The sequence below is a fragment of the Megascapheus bottae genome, chromosome 35, assembly GCF_031878675.1.
Source record: "Megascapheus bottae isolate mThoBot1 chromosome 35, mThoBot2.hap1, whole genome shotgun sequence".
Taxonomy (NCBI): domain Eukaryota; kingdom Metazoa; phylum Chordata; class Mammalia; order Rodentia; family Geomyidae; genus Megascapheus; species Megascapheus bottae.
This window is the reverse complement of record NC_143543.1, coordinates 5112900-5123709: the sequence shown is the minus strand read 5'-3', so window position 1 is coordinate 5123709 and position 10810 is coordinate 5112900. Positions and strand designations below refer to the sequence as shown.

General features: G+C 34.8%; 1 pseudogene; it reads right to left on the bottom strand.

Moving 5' to 3' along the window:
• Window positions 1-1952: 1952 nt before the first annotated feature.
• LOC150042551 (vomeronasal type-2 receptor 116-like) lies at window positions 1953-9927 on the bottom strand (annotated as a pseudogene).
• Window positions 9928-10810: the final 883 nt, after the last annotated feature.

Here is a 10810-nt window from a genome sequence, read left to right as displayed (position 1 = left end):
TAATGACTATAACATTTGCACAAGATTGACAGGAAGTCTAAAGCACCATCTCTTGTGTCATTGTCTTAATTAGTTTTGATGACCTTATTTCCTTTCTTATGGCCAAAATGCATACTGACATATGCATAGTGGTTATTGGGTAATTCATGTGTTCTGACGAGTATTAATTGATTGCTACTAAATGGGACATCACTGTTTTACTTGTGAATAATAATCCAACCCCATTTAATAAATTATTAAAATAAATCAGAAAATAAATTATGAACTTCAATATAAACTCAATTATTGTCACCATATATTTAATGAAAACGCTAACAATTTAGAAATATATGCTCAGTAGTGTGCCATTTGAAACAAACATCATAAACACACTGATTTTTTTGACAAATAAATTATTATGTTTCCACTATAAACTAATGTAATGTAATTCAATGTGAATAAATGTGTATTGAAATATGTGAATGAATGTGAAATACTGACATTATGTAGTCATACGTGTTAAAGGGTCATATGTTTCTTTAAATAAGTAGAAAACTGTTATTCAATATGTTTAAAATAATGAATGTTAAAGTACTGGAAATATAATGTGTTGTTGATATAAACTGTAACAACACTAATTGATAACATAAAAAGAAAAAATATGTGTATTTAATATATATAATTGTAGATATATAAATTTAAAGTGATTAAAAATAATTTGAAAAATGTAGTCAGCCATGTTTAAGCAAGCTATTGTGTGTCTATTATTTCCTCAGCTCTTAATCCATAAATGTAATACATTCTGATATGAAGTAGAAGTGTATTATTGTAGCAGATACAACCAATTGTTGAAATTCAAAAGTTATGTGGAGAAAGAAGAGAGGAAGGAAGAAAAAAGAAGATGAAAGAAAAAGAGAGAGGAAAGGGAAATGGAGAGGATGGCAGGAGACTGATCAAAAACACAGAAAAAATATTGCAAAACGCAGTTATGTAATGCAGAACTATACAACAATTAAACAAAACACATTCTGAGCATAAGAAAATATGGAACATCATTTTTCCCATATATTTTATTGTAATTAATAGAAGGGTTGCATTATATACACCAGATGGAAGGTGCATTATTTTACAAGCATTGATATCCTTTCTCATGTGTTGGTCCCTATTTCCCTCCCTCTAACCCTGCCCCTCAACTTGTTTTCCCCCTTCCCTATCCTATTTCTAATAACAAAATAAGCCTACATACAATATATTAGATAACAAGGTAAAATACTGTAACAGTATAAGATAACCAAGGGACAGCAAAAGAGATGAGAGATAACATATTACATTACGGACAACAATCACTCATTATATGGCTTTTGTTTCTATATCCTAGACACATAAGGCCATATGGGAACATTCTTAAGTGGAAAATGCTAAAAAATTATATGTAAGGATTAAACAGATTAGTGAACTATAGGCAGGAAGTTAATGTAATTTAAAATAAGGAGTAATATCTATAATTCTAGCCATTAAGGAAGCTGTTGATTGCTGATCACTGTTTGAATACAACCTGAAGAAAAATTCTTATCTCTAATTTCCCAGCAAATAGCCAAAAGCAATGTTGGTGGTTGAAGTGGTAAAGCCCCAGCTTTAATCAAACACCCAGGGATGATAGTCAGGATTTAAGTTCAATTTTAGGCAAAGGATTATGAAAGAAAAAGTAAAAGAAGAAGCCACAGTAAAAATATAGTAGTGGAGATGACGAGATAAGCACACACTAATTAAAAAGCATCAAAAATATACAGATTGAAATTTAAATTTTGCTAGTTATGGCTAGAACTATTGAGTGTAACATTAGTGGAGAAAGGCATAAGAGTCACTTGGTAAATGAAGTGATTCCAAACATATGAAAAAATATATGATAGAAAAAATCAGAGGAGATTTATTCTAAAACTTCCATACATATGAACAATCCTGTTCATTTTATATTAAGAGGGTTTGTTACTCCCAGTCCGTGCTTCCTCCTGGAATCCATGCAGACAATTTCTATCTGGTCTTCACAAGTTGATGTAGCATTTGGCGGCAAAGATACAGCCCAGGATCCCTGCACTAGAGACCAAGATGAACAAGACCTCTACAGCCAAAATAAGCTTCCGTTTGGCATTGTGGTACACAAGCAGGAAAGTGAGCCAGACACTGCAAAACACCAGCATGCTGAAGGTCAGGAACTTGGCTTCATCGAAAGTGTGAGGGAGGTTCCTGGCCATGAAAGCCACAGTGTAGCTGGCCATGGCCAGGGATTCCAGATACCCAGAACACGGTAGAAAACAGTGAGGGAACCTTTGTTACACAAGATAATGATATGGTCACGTTCAGAGTGTTTATCTGTGTCAATGACGGGAGGAGAGGTTCCCAGTCAGATTGCACAAAGATTCACTTGGATCACAGTGCTGATGGGAATAATGAAGTTAGGTGCCCCTGATATCAACAGCTACCTCATACTTCTCTCAGAAGTGCCATTTTAATCCAGGACTACAGTTAGATTTTTAGTCAAGACTGCAGAAACATCTACAGTGAACACAAGTCCAAATGTGGTTTGTTGTAGAATTCATGTGATTGTGTTGGGATGGCCAATAAAGAGCAAAGAACAGAGAAAGCAGAAGGTGAGGGAGATGAGCAGGATGTAGCTGAGAGCCTGGTTATTAGCCTTGACAATAGGGGTGTTCTGATGTTTCACAAACACCCCAAGAATAACTGCTGTGAGTGTAGATAAACCAAGAGATATACAAGCTATAGCCATCCTTAAAGGCTCTATATAACCCAGGAAACTTGTTGCTCTTTGGAAGCACATGTTTCTCTCTCTGTTGGCATATTGATGATCTGGGCACCTCACCCATTGCTCCGTATCTGCTGCAGAAGTCAAATAACAATCAGTCTCTCTTAAGGAATTTAAAAGGAAATTAGTAAATCCCAATGTAGAGATATTTTTGACATGTCAAAAATTACTAGCAAAAAATATTTTTAGTAAGTATTGTAAGGTCTGCTCATTACTATTTTTATATCTATTATGATCTCATATTGATTCCCACAAACCTAGTTGAAATAGTTTACTTGAGATGACTAACATGCATATTGTTTCTTGCCATATGTAATAACCTAATAATAATTTTGTGTATTTATTCATACTTCCATAATAATTTCAGTCTTTCATGCACAACTCAATGTACTCAAAAAGATGAATAGGAAAGCTTGTACTATCCTGTATGTGTATGTGCAAGATGAATACTGGCCCTGAGGCCCTTCCTTTCAGTTATATTTGTCTTTGCTACTCACCTGTAATGCAGTAAGGAACCCAGAACCAAATCATTCATTGAAGGTATAAATTCATGATATATACAACATTTGTAGCTTCTTTTTACATCAAACGTGACCCAACACTTGCTCTGTTTTAAGAACATGGCTGCCCACAAGAAACATGCTGTGGAAGATCTGTGTTTTCTTTATAATATAAAAATAATTTGGAGAGAAATAAGACCTTGTCATTAAAAGGGTTTTTCACATAATATGACATAAATCAAATTTAAATTACAGAGTAGTTGTATAAACATGAATACAACACACTCCAGAAAAGGTAATCCTATACATAATTCAGAACCCACTGTATTTTTTTCAAAAATCAGTATTATCCATTGCCAGAATTAAATTAGTAAGTAAAAGAAGGAAGACTGATTCTTAATGCACAAAATTTTCAAACATATGCATGGATTTGGGGGGGGGCACTAGGCAAGAGTATAAATTTCTCCCAAAGCCCAGAACGTACCTGTTTCATTAGTAATCTCATTCTCTGAGCAAGGAGTACAGTCAAAGTAACAGGCAGCCTTTTCCTCCTGAGGGGATTTCCTGAGTCCAAGAGCACAACACTCACTACACACAGAGTGAGTAGGCTAAGAAAACCAGATGTGTGTCAGTAACTGTTTATAATTTTTCCTAACTCTCCTGAAGTTTTATTATTTGAAATAATTGGATTTCGAACCATAGTATTTCTATACATATAAAGCCAGTCCATTAATTAAATGGTTTATGGTTTGCGCATCATGTGCCCCAAAAAGACTTACGTGCTATCGGGTTGTTCTCTAGTTTGTTGAACTACTGATAAACATGAACTTTTAAAAATTCAGAAATTAATATTTGGAATGTAAATCTTTTTGGAGCATCTTTGAATTCATGCCATTTCATGTCTCCTACTCACCTGTGAAATGGTAAAGAGAAAGGAGGAAGAATCCTCTTTAGAATTAAAAAGTATGATAAAAGGTAAAGCACAGAACTCCCCATTTAGGATCATGTGAACCACATACACATATTGTCTTCTTATTTTTCAACTATCTGTGCTGTGAGAATATTTTTCTCACAAATTCAGTGATTTCATTCAATGATTCCTTTCTTAAAAATATCTATGTAGCAGACCAACCTACCATTAAATGAACTTCCACAGAAGAGAGCAAAATAAACCATTCAAACAAATAAAGTGATCCCTTAGACAATTTGTAACAATGATAGATGTTAAGAAATATGCAAATTATATTTTTGATAATATTCTAAATAAATATTTACAAACTTACATTTTTTAGGGTGATGCTGATTCTGGAGCTTGAATTTCAGGACCAGATACTATAATTGAACTTTTCTTTACTCAAATTTAGCACTGTGCCATTTGACCCAGAGCTCAAGCTTATTTTATTGGTTATATATTGACAGAGTCCCACAGACTTTGCTATCCTGTTAGGCTCAAAAATTGCCTGTAGTTTTATATCTGAACAAGGCAGCCTCCTGATTAGATAGGATTAAAGGCATCAGTCACCAGCACACAGACATGATTTTGTGGTGGTTAATTTAAGATAAGAATTTTCAAGGTATTCCGGCTTGGATTTACTTCAAATCCATGATATTCAGACCATAATAGCTACTGTTATAGTAGTTCCCATCCAATCAGCTATACATTTTTAGGTTAAAGTTTACTTATATATCCTTAAAATATTACCGTTAAATACAAAACACCTCTGTCGATACTATGGCCCATACTATCATATCTTCAGATAAAGACAGTTGATGACCATGTAGAACATTTGGAGAAAATTTTCCTATTTTCACCTCAAGACCAAGACCTTCTAGAAAACTCCAAATGCTTACAATGTAATATTCTGCCATCAATTTTCTGTTGTCATCTAAAATCACCTGCTCTCCACCACGATCATAAAATATGATGTTTTTTTTCAGAAAATATTATATCTGAAATAGATACATTGTCTGATGGTGAAGTATATTCCAGTGTTCAGATAGGAAACCTGAAATGAGAAAAGTTCCTGATTGTCTTTAATCTCTGATTCAGAATCCAAGGACAGCAGAAATATCTAATGAAGTACTCCAGAAGAAAATCTTTGATTTGCATTTATTTTATGACCAGAGATATTGAGCATTTCTTCATGTGTCTGTAGGCTATTTTTTTCTTCTTCAGACAAGACTCTCTTTAATTCTTTGGCCCATCTTTTATTGGGATGGTTGTTACTTTGGAGATTAGTTTTGGAGTGATTCAATGTTTTCAGCTGTTGATATATTTTAGATATGAGGCCTTTGTCTGTTGTATGGTTAGTGAAAATCTTCTCCCACTCTGTAGGCTTCCTAATGAATTTACCAGCTAGGTCCTTTGCTATACAAAAGCTCTTCAATTTAATGCAGTCCCACTTATCCAGCCTACCTCTGATTTGTTGTGATTCTTGGTCCTTATTAAGAAAGTTTCAACCTGTGCCAAGGAGGCCTAGTGTATCTCCTATTTCTTCTTCTAAAGTTTTCAGTGTGTCAGCTTTTACCTCCAGGTCTTTGATCCATTTGGAATTAATTATAGTGCAGGGTAACAAAGAAGTATCCAACTTTAGTTTTCTGCAGGTGCTTAACCAGTTCTGCCAGCACCACTTGTGAAAGAGACTATATTTCTTCCATTGTATTTTTTGGCTCCCTTGACAAATACTGGTTGGCCATAGGTTTGTGGTTTAATATCAAGGTCCTCAGTTCTATTCCACCAGTCTTAAGGCCTGTTCTTTTGACAGTATCAAGCTGTTTTGGTAATTATAGCTCTGTACTAGAGTCTAAAATTTGGTATTGAAATTCTTCCTGCGCTGTTCTTTCTACTAAGACGTGTTTTTGCTATACTGGTTCTTTTATTATTCCATATGAAATTTTGGATTTCCTCTTGTATTTCTTTAAAGAATGACATTAGGATATTGATGGGTATTGCATTGAATTTGTAGATAGACCTTAGATTCCACCTCATTCCAGTTAGAATGGCCAGGATCAAGAAGACTAATAACAACAGATTCTGGAGGGGATGTGGCTAGGAGGGATCAACACTACACTGTTGGTGGGAGTGCAAACTTGTCCAACCACTATGGAAAGCAGTATGGCAGTTCCTCAAAAGACTAAACATAGAGCTCCCCTATGACCCAGCAATTCCACTACTTGGCATTTACCCAATCATCTAGAAACAAGGACATACCAAATCCACTAACACAAAAATGTTCATTGCAGCACTATTTACCAGAGCAAAGATATGGAATAAACCTAGATGTCCCTCAATTGATAAATGTCTCAACAAGATGTGGTATTTGTACACAATGGAATTCTGTGCTGCTGTCAGAAAGAACAACATCACCCCATTTGTTAGGAAATGAAAAGACTTAGTAAAAATCATACTAAGTGAAGTAAGCCAGACTCAAAGAAACTTAGGCTCAATGGTTCCCCTCATTTGTCATAATCAGTAGAAACCTTGGGCTCTCCTAGCTGAGATTTGCAATAGAGCATAACCTTGATACATAAGGCCATATAGTATGAAGCTAAAGAAAGGACCTCTAGGATCTTGAAACAAAAGCCATACAATGAATGATTGTTGTCCTTATGGTACTATGTTATCTCTCAGCTCTTTTGCTGTCCCTTGGTTATCTCATATTGTTACAGTGTCTCACTTTGTTATCTGATATATCAGATATGTTTGTATTTGGTTATTTGAAATTGGATAGGGAAGGAGGAATACGAGATGGGGCGTGGGGGGAGGGAAATGGGGATCAAGACATGTGAAAGTGTATCAATGTATGTGAATTAATGCACCTTCTATCTGGCAAATATCATGTAACCGTTCTATTAATTACAATAAAAATATATAAAAAAACAAAATTTTTGAGTCTTGATCACTTGGCAAAGGAGTAGAAGGCCTTTTTTCAAGAGAAATTTATTTCACATAAATAATCATGAATGATACACTTCTCATGTTGCTAGTTCCACTTTGCCAAAACCATCAGCTCTATCAGGGTCTATAATTTGAGTTCGTGAAAATTGTAATAGGAACAGTATAATGCTAGTAGATCACTTACAAAAAATATATATATATATATATAGTTACTTTTGTTCAGCAGATTATCCTTTGAAACTCTTAGGGAAATGGATACATTTGCTCTCTCAATACATTAGCTACAAATATATTGAGGCTATTTGTAACTTAAAGAATTTGTAAAACATGGAATTCATTTGGTCCTTGTTATTGGCCTGTTCTTCCTTACGAGCACATGAACACGTGTTTAGATTGCTTAACAACCATTTTCAGAAGTATAAATCCTTCAGTTTTGGAAAAAATATCTGAAATATTCAATGTGATATGGTAAGAAATACCTCTAGGAAGTGACTTTGCTCATAGTTTGAGCCATCCAAAAGAGAAGGCCTTACCTGTACAGAGGAAGATACTATCCCTTTCCTATTTCCCATTGTTTGTACTTCTGTTTGATGAAGAAGGAGTTCATGCAGAGCCTGGGCCACAGCATACACAGCATTGTATATATCGTAACTGTGTTCAGACATAGTCATGCCAAAAATGTGCCTAGGCAACCCATCCAAGGAAGCTTTGTGAGGACAATTTTTCCATGTTACACATTCAGATTCAGAATGTGAACAATGAAAAGAGAGAAACCACAGCCTAGCAAGGAAAAGTCTTTTGAGTATTTGGAAGGTTTAACTGCCTTGACAAAATCTGTGAATCCAAAAACCTCTGGGTAATGGTGTGAAAAAATGAATGGCACATGAAATGAACCTCGCATGAAATATGTTCTCCTTGTGGTTAAATCCCACTGTGAGTTCATGATACAAACTTTGCCTTTTATTAAATACTTTTCAATACACATAATTAAATTTAGTAGCGATTCATTGTCACCATATAATGAGGACATTTGGTGAAGAATTATTAATGTGGTTATAAAGTGCCATAACTTTAAATGACAGGGTATAGTTTGGGGTTGTTAGCTCAAAGGCTACACAAACTCTGTTGTTGGCCATGTGTTCTTTCAACTCAGGAACAATCTGCAAACCATTCTCATATTGTAAATTTAACAGTCCCACCCAGTTCCAGCTGAAGTGAAGCAGTAAGGAGACCATGGCACTGGCTGTCCATGTATCCTTTGAAGCCATCTGATAGAAAGCAGGAAACTTTTGATGGTCACTCAGGGCATGAGCAAAAGACCCAAAGGTAAGCTAAAGGGAATGAAAATTGAATGTACATGAATGAGATTTCTATACAACACAATCTCAGTGAAGATACAATTTAAATAATCAGTTAAAGTAAGCAAAAGTTGGGTTTTTCTTTTAGGTTTCCAAAAAAAACATGAAAAAGTGTTTTAGCTCTACAACATATTGCTTTGTATGTAAATTGTCTCTTGAACTTTGTCACTGATTCTGTCAAATCATTCCTTCTATATCAACCCAACCATTCCCTGACTTTCCTAGTTCCATTGTCACATATGTACATTGAATACTATGTTATATTTTCCAACATATATTCCCTATTCTTCTGCTCCCATGATAACCCATGAACCCCAACCCCAATCAGATAAGATATGACTCATATATATGGTGTTTGGGTTGTTTTTATATTGTTTTGTTATTTGATTGGAGAGATTATGCCCTAGAATTTCACCCCATGTGTAACATACTTTCCTTTTTAATCATATACATACATGTGTGTGTGATTGTGTATACCTATTAATGTAAACTGTATGTTTGTTCTGAATTTTTCTAGTCAGCTGGCTTGAAATCTAGGCCTGGGCACTGTCTTTAAGCTTTCTCAAGGCTAGCATTGTACCCTTTGAACAGCAGCACCACTTCTGGCTATTTTTCTGTGTATGTGATACTGAAGAAATGAACCCAGGGTTTCATGCAGGCTTGGCAAGCACTCTACCACTGGGCCACTCTCTGGCCCTTTTCTATATGTATATCCTATTTCTTGCCCATGTTTTTTTATTTATTATTTACATAATAGGAGCCTGACATACTTAATTCAACTTAATAAATTGTGCATGTGCCTCCGTGTTTGTCTATGTGTTTCTGTGTGCATGTGTGCACACGTGTGTTTATATTTTCTAGCACAGAGGCATTGACCCTCAGAACCTCATGCAGTTTCTTTGCTTTTTCCCTCAAGGCTAGCACACACATTACAAAACTATTCCACACATTAGTTCCTGCTTTTTGTTGGTTAATTAGATAATTCCTTAAGAAACCAGCATATCTTTATAATTTCAAGCCATTTTCCATTTGCTGCTTTTTATAGAAAATTATTGATATGACATGAGACTCCAAATAATCCCTTTGTCTGATCTAAATTTCCATCACTTTCCAAAATAGGATTCTATTCAGCCCATTTCCTTGAATACTCACTCTTTGGTATCACAAAATTTGCTAGATTTGTAAATCTGGTCTCTTACTCTAATTCTCTTCTTACACCTGAAATGGCACCAAATTAGACATCTTTAAATATTGTCCCACTCTTAACACTCTCACCTGTGGAAACATGTAGAGATCCAGCAATGTTCCTATTTGTGCAGATGTTAATTCTGATGGTCCTGTAAGTACTGCTATAGACTTGCTGTTGCTCATACAGGAGTAGTTTTGACTATTGTACTTCCCAAAGAGGCAAATATAGGGTTTTTTAAATGCCATTGAAAAATCCAAATTGAACATTGCAGATATCAAATCCGAGAGTCAAATTATGAAGTAGAACAGGGTTTTGGTTGATCTCTTCAATCGCAAATGTCAAGGCCAAAACAAACTGGTAGTTCTTAAAGATTAACCTGTGTGATTAGTATAGAAATTTAGGAAAATTATTTCACAACTTATTATTTTGATGAATGGAATTCTTGCTTCTCTGCCAAGGAATATTAAAATATTACTCCCAATTGAGATCAAATGGGAATGCTGTGTCTTATACTTGTATATATGATTAGATAAGGACATGAAGAGAGTTTGTTATGAACGGGATTCAGAAAACAACTTACGTCAAGAAAGACAGCTTGCTTAGTCCCTGCTACCTTACGTATCACAATAAATCCTGTTGTGTATTAAACAAATTAGTCTTCATGAACAGCAATTTTGCCCTGCAGACAATACATTTTTATTTATTTAATAGTTTTACCTTTTATTGTTATTATGGAGTTGATATGTGGTGGGATTACTGTTACATGAATCAGGAACTGAATAGCAAATATAATTCTTTTTGAACCATGTCTCCCCTTTTGTTGCTCTCCTGTTTTTCCTTCCTGTCTCCACCCACAAGATATACACTTCATTTCCCACACAATGTCTAGTGAGTTATACAGTTTTACTCTTCACCGTTGTTCTACCATTTATGTAGAACAAACAAGGTTATGTAGTATAAACAAGGTTAAAGAAATGAAAACAAAAAGCAGCAACAATGGCAACTGAAATATCCATTGTCTTATTTTTTGCAGTTAATTTCATAAAGTATACTTTTATATGATCA